Source organism: Schistocerca piceifrons, chromosome 3 (assembly GCF_021461385.2).
Source record: "Schistocerca piceifrons isolate TAMUIC-IGC-003096 chromosome 3, iqSchPice1.1, whole genome shotgun sequence".
NCBI lineage: Eukaryota > Metazoa > Arthropoda > Insecta > Orthoptera > Acrididae > Schistocerca > Schistocerca piceifrons.
The window spans coordinates 241,419,587-241,429,933 of record NC_060140.1 but is presented as its reverse complement, the minus strand read 5'-3'; the positions used below and the strand labels follow the sequence as shown (position 1 = coordinate 241,429,933).

The window sequence follows — 10,347 nt, the reverse complement described above, 5'->3', positions numbered from 1 at the left end:
TCTCAGCATCTATGCACCCTAACTGCGTGAAAACGTAATCACATGTCAGTTCTAGTATAATATATTTGTCCAATGAATACCCGTCTATCATCTGCATTTCTTCTTGGTGTAGCAATTTTTATGGCCAGTAGTGTACTTAAACCTAACTAACCTAAGGACATCACACACATCCATGCCCGAGGCAGGATTCGAACCTGCGGCCGTAGCGGTTGCGCGGTTCCAGACTGAAGCGCCTAGAACCGTTCGGCCACAACGGTTGGCTTTTGGGCATCATGTCAAATGCTTTCCGGAAATCTAGAAATATGAAATCTGCCTGTTGCCCTTCATCGATAGTTCCCAGTATATCATGATAGGAAAGGGAGGGCCGAGTTTCACAGTTACTAAAATTGTTCGTAAACAGTAATATTATAACACTGAAACAATTTTTTTATAGTTTGCGATTTTTCTTTCCCCTGAATTGCGCAATGTATTACCCCAAGAGGAAAACCGAATAGGAGCTTTTGCGTAGTACATTTAATGTACTTTACTTTTGTATTGGGATATGTTTACGCTAGAGGCAGCAATTTTCTAATTATTCAAGGAAAACCTAAGAAAGGGCCTTTGAATGTCCCCCCACCCCCAAGGTCATCCTCAGCCGGTCATGATTTTTAGTATGTTGTTCATGGCATTCCTTTCTATCTATGTACACAACTTGTTTCCCCTACTTTTCTTTTGTTGAGTGGACTATGTAGCAGGACAGCCATAGGAAACGAAGAAGGTGATAGCCTAATTTGACCAGAGCCACCCGGCAGGCTTTCATATATTTCAACATACTTTGTGTGTCACAAGATGAAACACAAATCTTAAAATTCATAGGGAATTACGAACTATTCTTCTAAAAGTGGATGCCATTTTCTCAGCAAAAGTGGGCTGATGCTTTTGGAAGTTTGAAGACATATGTAAAGTGTGCAACATTTCTTTGAAAGATAGGAGAACCGAGACCTTTTAACAGAGAGTCAACGAATTAGCTATTACCTGAGGCTGCGCTCGTATGTCAGTAGTTTCGTTACAGTGTGTGATGATGATTAAGCAAGCTGTTGTACAAGCAATAATGACAGCTGCCGTCACGTGTCCGCCTGTTCCAGTAAGCATAGGTAGTAATGTGCAGCCCCCTCCCCACCCCGCCACTCCACAGGTTCACTGCCAAGCGGTGCATTCAGTGGGGCGTGGCCACGAGCGCGCGTATGAACCAGTCTACTGATGCTGTACATCATATAATATGGCATTATGCATTACATTTTAATTTTTTAAGATAGTTTATGATGATTGATGTCAAAATGACATTCCATTCCCTACTTCATACGCTTTGCGGTCTTTTTTTTTTTTTTACCCTCTGGGGTGGCTTGTGTTCTTCATCTGAGCTCAAGCTATCTCCTTTCCAAACTTCTTCAAAAGTGGCTCGGCAATTTCGTCGTCAAAACATAGCAGACAGAGTTACTTTCGCATTTAATAATGTTAGTATGGAAGTATGGATAAACGTATTGAGTATTGTATTGGCACTGTAATCATTACATCGAATAATATTACTCATAACATATGACTCAATAAAAGGATTTTTACAGATGTGATATAGTTCAAAAGCCAAAAAGTCGATAGCATTTCAAACAGCAAATATGTTTTCCAGTGTGACGTAAAACCATATTTTCTAGAAATAGTGTCCGTGATCAAACTAAACTTGACAAACTCCTGAGACAAAGCGCATGAAAAAAATTTAGCGTTCCTAAGAAGATTCTTCAAGATGAAGAAAATGAGGATGAGGACTTCCTATGTCTTAGGTGTCTTACACCATTTTATCACAGCAATCTAGGTGATGAATGGATTCAATGTATAACTTTTAAGTGTTTCGCACGTTTATCAGGTGTTAAAAATGACGTGAAAAGCTTTCTTTTATAAATGTTCTAACTGTGAAGGCCCTATTAAGCATTCAGACAAAAACCAAATAAATTTTCGACATGCTTTTGTGTCAAACTTCTCTCATAACATGATTGTAGTTTTCGTCATAATGCTGTAGAAAGTTGTATTAAAATAAACTGTGGGTATTAAAAGTCGATATATTTCCAAATAAATAACAAATGTAGTAACTAAATTAAATGATGAAATCAAATGAGCCAGCTTGCCCCATCTGTTGGACCAACTTGCGCCGAGGGTGGCGTAGGTTAGTTCAGATGTTACTGTACTCAACGTTTTCCTATGGGCAGACAAACAGTGAGAAGCCTCAGTTACTTAGTTATAAAGGTGCCGAAATACTGTACTAATATTTTCACACAAAAAGACCAATGGAAACATCTAAAAATCAAGCTGGGAAAAATCAAGAAAACCACCTGCCCTGGCCTGCCTACAAAATTGTTAATTTCTAAGTCAGTGTTTCTATCTAAACACCGCAACTCAGGCTTAAAGTACAAACCGATACCATCATTCCAGATAGCTAAGTATTGGTAAATAGCGTTTCCACGACAACTGTATGGGGCCTGGCCTGCCAGTAACAATTCCTCCCCAGTCACCTCGAATTAAACCCATTCGATTCTCTTTTTTTTGCGTATGCACGCCTATAAAACCTCTGGTGTATCTAGCTCTGTTAACAGCATCGATGGACTATTATTATTATTTAATATTATTGTTATTTATTTGCTGCCATTTAAAACTGACCTGCTACCTTGTTACTAATAGTTATTTGTTATTTTTAATACACATTAATAATATTGCAGCTTTAAATACTTAATTAAGAAACTAAAATCTTAAAATTAGCGATTCGTGAATGGAAGATAGGAATTTATGAAGACAGAAAAGAGGTTATGACATATGTGAGCGTGTGGGTGCTACTCTGTCATTCTGCGCAACGGATTAATCTGAGATGTACCCTTTACCCTGTACTCCTGCAAGATGCAATTTCCACCCCCACACTACTACAGATGTCATACAGACGCCCCTAACGTTCTAAACATAAATGCCCGAAAAACTTTTAGCAATGCCAGCTGGAGTGGCCGTGCGGTTCTAGGCGCTACAGTCTGGAACCGAGCGACCGCTACGGTCGCAGGTTCGAATCCTGCCTTGGGCATGGATGTATGTGATGTCCTTAGGTTAGTTAGGTATAATTAGTTCTAAGTTCTAGGTGACTGATGACCTCAGAAGTTAAGTCGCACAGTGCTCAGAGCAAAGCCTTTCAGCAATAAATATCTTCTGGAGTCGTCTGCTGTAAAGAAATGACACAAAAATTCACAAAAATTCTTACATAACTAGTGGGATACTTGGGTACTAGAGTAGTGCTAGCTAGTGTAAGAAAAACATGAAACTAACGAAAATTATTATTTATTTTGCAAAAATTCTGCGAAATCACAATGGCACTTTTAGCTACAAACTGAACATGTTATTTCTGGGTTCTTTTCGGAATGTGAAGTTACCTCTTAAGGATAGAATTCGCTAATGAAATTTCTATACAAAGTTTAAGATTGTTATTGACTTGGCAGTATGGCTGAGAGCCGCGCCTACTCAACTTGAATAATTAGCCGTTACAATGTTGCTAGGTATGGTCAAGGCTGTCACCTGTGAAATGTAGTGAAGTGTGCTGTTGTGGAGGAAATATGGGATTCGCAAGAGCTGTAGCGCACAATACTGTAAGCTTCGATGACTGCTGTCTGCGCCGCTCGCTGCTGACAAATAAGATAACTCTCATCCTATCTGGATTGACCTTCGCCAATCAAACTCTCCCTACGCCTTGATGAAGTCAAAGACTCCTATTCGCCCCTAGTCTAACTATTGGTGTGGTACACCTGTCAGATAACCAGCCCACTGCGATGCCACTCAAAAATTCGCTTGCAGGCGTAACTATAACTCTGTCCATTCACGCCGCACAACAAGTGTGGTGGCCAACACAGTGAACAAAGCTTAATCGCAAGGACTCAATATAGAGTCGCACTCCAATTCGCTCTCGACAGAGGTGCTCTCCCAGTGATGTACTGAGGACAGACTTGTTCCTCGCTCTTTGAGTACACGTACGAGCGCACTCGCTATCGTATAGTGTTCTCGCTCCAAGAGCGACAACGGAACGGCCCCTCCCCACATCAGACGTGAAGGGGTATATATTTCGGTCTCTTCCATTACTCCTTCAGCTCAAGGAGTCAGAAATATCGTCTGCCAATCAGCATTGTTCTTCTAAAACGGGAGAAATCTGTAGCATTGGCGTTTGGCGTTTGCTGTCTCCCTGTGAAAACCTCTGAAACTGCATTGTAAAGAATGCGTAGGCTGGGCGCTCCCACACAATGTAGCGGAATTTGCTTCTAAGCTGAACATGGGGTTGTTCTGCCTTTCACTTGGGCAAACGCTGTCTGCTCTACAGGCGGTCGCCGTCCGACGTAGATAGGCTGAATCGTCCTCTGAAGGGACCGGCCTCCCGGCGTGTGGTCTGCCTCTCCTGAACTAAAACCTCCTGTGACTGTCATGTCTGGAATGTGTGTGTGTACGCCAGCCTCGAGTATTTCAATATCGGTGCGCATTTGCGATTTACTAGTTATTTGCATATCGTTTACATGAATTCATACAACACTGACTTTATCTTATCAAGTTTGGGTTCGAATGAAGCGTCTTGATGTGCAGAATATGATTGTGAGGGCGGAATATGTAAGCAATGAAGGTCAGGAGACAACGATGTCTTACACATATTATAACTATAAGACATATTGTAAATTCGGAATTTTTTTGTAAAGTAAACAAGATTCTTGCATTTAATATGGACAATTAAAAGGTAATAAACATTTATAAAACTAACAAAGTTTTGGAAAATCGAATTACAAACAACAACCATATTTATATGAAGTATAAAGGCAGAAGATGAGATGATAGTGGAAGAATGTCCCTTGACCAAGTGTGTAACATGGTGATTGTCTTATGATTGTCCATCAAGTGACCGACCGCCAATCACAGCTCTTCAGCTAAATCTAACATCTACCCTACATTTACAAATATCTAAACCCTAACCTCTAATTTATTATTGTTTTTAGTCTATTGTGTTATTTATTTAGGTTATGTCATCATTTTCATTTGTGGTTGTGTCATGACCAGTGGCATCACCAGATTTCATGTCGGAATCAGTGCTGTTTCCACCCTGTGGATTCCATCCTGTCTTTGCATATAGACTCGCTGTCTGGCTCGGCCATATTTTCTATAGGTTGCTTTGGATATATCGTCAGTGAGTGTGTTTAACGTGGGCCATTGGTCTTCGTCTCTGAGCAGTGTGTGCATGGTGTCTTGAATACTGTTGAAGTTTAAGTGTATTATGTGTCTGATGTTGGTATGTGCATGTTGGTGACTGCCTCAGACTCATTCTGTTTAAGTGCGTGGGATAAGGACTGTGTCCTGTTAAGACGTGGACCATACCGCGGCTGGGATCGAGATGTTTGAGTTTTACTCTCTACCTTACATCGGGAAAGAGCTGTAAGATGTAAGCCTACGTTCCTTGTGCCCCATTCACCTTGTCAAGTATCCATCCTCCAATTTTTAATTGGTGTTTCATGTCAGTTGGTAATCCACTGACATTTCTAACCCGGTCGTGCCTTCCACCCTTAAGCCACAGTACATAGCTGATGTACACTCCTGGAAATTGAAATAAGAACACCGTGAATTCATTGTCCCAGGAAGGGGAAACTTTATTGACACATTCCTGGGGTCAGATACATCACATGATCACACTGACAGAACCACAGGCACGTAGACACAGGCAACAGAGCATGCACAATGTCGGCACTAGTACAGTGTATATCCACCTTTCGCAGCAATGCAGGCTGCTATTCTCCCATGGAGACGATCGTAGAGATGCTGGATGTAGTCCTGTGGAACGGCTTGCCATGCCATTTCCACCTGGCGCCTCAGTTGGACCAGCGTTCGTGCTGGACGCGCAGACCGCGTGAGACGACGCTTCATCCAGTCCCAAACATGCTCAATGGGGGACAGATCCGGAGATCTTGCTGGCCAGGGTAGTTGACTTACACCTTCTAGAGCACGTTGGGTGGCACGGGATACATGCGGACGTGCATTGTCCTGTTGGAACAGCAAGTTCCCTTGCCGGTCTAGGAATAGTAGAACGATGGGTTCGATGACGATTTGGATGTACCGTGCACTATTCAGTGTCCCCTCGACGATCACCAGTGGTGTACGGCCAGTGTAGGAGATCGCTCCCCACACCATGATGCCGGGTGTTGGCCCTGTGTGCCTCGGTCGTATGCAGTCCTGATTGTGGCGCTCACCTGCACGGCGCCAAACACGCATATGACCATCATTGCCACCAAGGCAGAAGCGACTCTCATCGCTGAAGACGACACGTCTCCATTCGTCCCTCCATTCACGCCTGTCGCGACACCACTGGAGGCGGGCTGCACGATGTTGGGGCGTGAGCGGAAGACGGCCTAACGGTGTGCGGGATCGTAGCCCAGCTTCATGGAGACGGTTGCGAATGGTCCTCGCCGATACCCCAGGAGCAACAGTGTCCCTAATTTGCTGGGAAGTGGCGATGCGGTCCCCTACGGCACTGCGTAGGATCCTACGGTCTTGGCGTGCATCCGTGCGTCGCTGCGGTCCGGTCCCAGGTCGACGGGCACGTGCACCTTCCGCCGACCACTGGCGACAACATCGATGTACTGTGGAGACCTCACGCCCCACGTGTTGAGCAATTCGGCGGTACGTCCACCCGGCCTCCCGCATGCCCACTATACGCCCTCGCTCAAAGTCCGTCAACTGCACATACGGTTCACGTCCACGCTGTCGTGGCATGCTACCAGTGTTAAAGACTGCGATGGAGCTCCGTATGCCACGGCAAACTGGCTGACACTGACGGCGGCGGTGCACAAATGTTGCGCAGCTAGCGCCATTCGACGGCCAACACCGCGGTTCCTGGTGTGTCCGCTGTGCCGTGCGTGTGATCATTGCTTGTACAGCCCTCTCGCAGTGTCCGGAGCAAGTATGGTGGGTCTGACACACCGGTGTCAATGTGTTCTTTTTTCCATTTCCAGGAGTGTATATCTTACAGTAATGTCTACTGGGTAGATTCCGAACACCACACAGCGGGATTCAAAGAGTTGGTGCCGGAAGCTTCTGATAGTATAAGTAAGCCTTTGTCTCCTTCTGAAAAGGGTCCGGTTTATTGGTAGGCACAACCTGTGAGCCCATGTTCTGGCGGCAGAGCTAAGTACCGAATCGAAGAAAGCACAATGGTATCTCCGTGTAACTGGTAAGAGGGGATTAAATTGTTCTGAATTTAGTCTTGCCAGTTTGTGTAGTAGTTTTTCTGCTTTGTTTGTGCCAATGCGCATGTGTTCATGGAAATTTTGCTTTTCGTCTACGTGTACCCCAAGATAGCGTGAGGAGACTGCTCGTTTAATGTTTGTGTCCCCTGTTTTAACCGTAGGGTTTCTCTGCAGAGACCCATTCAGTAAAGTGTATGTTGTTTTGTTATGGCTATCTTGAGTTTGTTGTTGTGACATCATTGTGTTATTGTTTTGGGTGTTCCATTAGCTCTTCTTCCTGCTGGGACCTACTGTTAGCAGACACTACGACCAAGAGATTATCTGCACATGTGAGAACTCCATCTGTGGTTATTGTTCCCTCCATTAGATGCAGAAGGGGTACAACAGTGATGTCCAAGAAGATGGGGTGACAGATCGACTCTTGGGTTTAGCCTTTTGTAATTCGTTTGAACACTTTTCAGCCGTCTATCTGCCATTCGACCAATCTGTTCTTACGCTAGACTAGTAGACTGCTGTATAGTGATACGGGTATCTCTAGTTGTCTGTGCCTCTTGGACACTGCGGGCCACCAGAGATTTTCAAAGGCACCCACAGTGTCGATACTAATTGCTATTGCATACTTAGCCCTGATGTTGTTGGCAAATTGTAACGCTTGTTTGCTGGCATCATCAGTCGAATTTCTCTCTCTGAAGCCGAATTGATTTTGGCTTAGCCCATGGAGACCTCTTTGCGTCTGCAAACGCCCGCACAGGAGATCTTGCTGGACATTGGGAAGTGTATTTATGAGGCATATGGGCTTATATGACTTCGGATCTGATGGATCCCTGTCAGCTGCCTTCTTTATTACGACTGCCTTGGAGACCTTCCAAACTGTAGGCACACTACCCAGCCGTAGAGCGTCGTTTAGCATAGTTGTAAGGAATGGGGTGATCTGTGGTATTACCCGTTTTAATACTTCTGCAATACTTCTGAATGAATTACGTCTGGTCCAGGTCTTTTTTTTTTTATTGAGCTCTGGGATCGCTATCGCCACTTCGTCTTGCGCAAAAGGACAGGTAACTGTGGCATTGTTGTATAGTCTGTTCAGTTCCTCTCGCAGTGTGTCTTATTGGTGTGTGTCAGTGCTGATGATGTCATTAGGTAGGAACTAAGTGCATCAGGATACGTGCTGTTTGTCACCATTCCTTTCTCATTGTGCCATCATCCTCTCTTAGCGTTCCTAGAACTAGCGTGATCTTTATTTTTTCAGCAGTTATTTTGTATGGTTTCCCCCATATGTTTGCATTTGCGATGCCATATGTCTGTCTCAGTGTTGTTTATATGTTTTGAACAATTGGTTTTTGTATTGGTCTTTTACGAGCCTCTATGCTTCCAGTCATCTTTGTCTATCTCTGTCTGCTATTTACCGTTGGTATAGTCGTCTCTGTCCTCGGGTTTTCGAGTTCCTTGTTTCAGTCTAGTCAATTTATTTGTCCATGGTATCTGCGTGCGGTTTTATTCTGTGTTTTTCTATGGATGTATTTCGTGCTTTTGTGATGAGATCGTTGAGCATGTGTGCCTTGAAGTCAATGCTTCCCTCAATGATTTCAAGGTTTCCGTTTTGTACTATTCCTCTTAGTCTCTCCCAGTCAGTTTTATGGAATAGTAAGTACCGGAAGTGTTCTTTGTTGGTTGTGTTGTTTTGTCTAGTTAGTCTGGAAATGATCGCGTTGTGGTTACTGACAGTAATGTGGTCTTGTACGTTTCAGTTGTTATGTGCTCTCTGGCAGCGATATTTACGAGTGTGATGTCTATTTTACTTTCGATCCGCCATGTCCACTGTGTGTCGGTATGTTCCCTTCTACGTTAACTACGCGTAGTCGAGTTTCCTCTATACGTCGTTAATTAGTCGTCTGTTGCGGTGGAATTCCACTGGTGAACCTGGCGTTTATGTCCGAGCATATGAGAACCATCTTACCTTTTGCGTATTCGGCTATTAGCTTTATACAATTAACATAGGGCCGTATGGAATGACTGTCTTGAGCATACCGTGAAACAATTATCCATGTATCTCCTTGGTATGAAAGTTCAGTTGTTAGCAAGAGTTCATTACATAATCCAGTCATTTTTACAATATTTATATGTTTAAGCACTCCGTCTTCAGGCCACAAGTGGCCCATTGGGACCATCCGAACGCCGTGTCATCCTCACTGAGGATGCGGATAGGAGGGGCGTGTGGTCAGCACACCGCTCTCCTGGTCGTTATGATGGTTTTCTTTGACCGGAGCCGCTACTATTCCGTCGAGTAGCTCCTCAGTTGGCATCACGAGGCTGAGTGCACCCAGAAAAATGGCAACAGTGCATGGCGGCCCGGAGGGTCACCCATCCAAGTGCCAGCCATGGCCGACAGCGCTTAACTTCGGTGTTCTGACGGAAACCGGTGTATCCACTGCGGCGAGGCCGTTCCCATTTATATGTTTATTTAATATGGAAACTGCTTCCTTGCAGTCCTGACTACCGAATATGATAATCACATTTGTCGGAAAGCATGTCAGTTTTCCTTGTGGTGTACAGCTCTTTTGGGTCTTTCACTATTTTGTTGAGTTCAGCGCTAACTTGCTTATTCCTCATTGCATTCAGTTGAAGAATATTCATTAGTGATGCTATGGGTGTTTAACATTTAAGTAGGATTTGCTACCAGACTAAGCATAGTCAAAGTACGTCCGTTCATGTGCCCTGACATGATCGGCATAGATCTTATCCATGTCAAATGGTTCTTCTCATCGTATACATACTTGCATCAATAAGTCCAACAACTGGTCGGGGTTGGTTGGTATGCTTTTCTTCTTGAGGGTGATTCTGTCTGTTTGCTCCGTAGTTGGGAAACAGAGTCATCTTTGGATGCAGCTGCCTAAGCAGCATTCTTTGAGCTGTCTGTAAAATTTCCTTTCTTTCTAATCCACTTAGCTTAATGTTAAATTCTACTTTAATTAAAGATATTGATGGCTGCGATGAGCGCTGCTTTTGTGGGTTGGTGCCAGGAGATAGCAACACTCGAACAGAGGTGGTCGTTTTTGCAACGGCGTCGTTGGTGGTG

At 44.1% G+C, this 10,347-nt stretch overlaps 1 pseudogene; it reads right to left on the bottom strand.

Moving 5' to 3' along the window:
* Positions 1–9,600: 9,600 nt before the first annotated feature.
* Positions 9,601–9,718, bottom strand: LOC124790275 (annotated as a pseudogene).
* Positions 9,719–10,347: the final 629 nt, after the last annotated feature.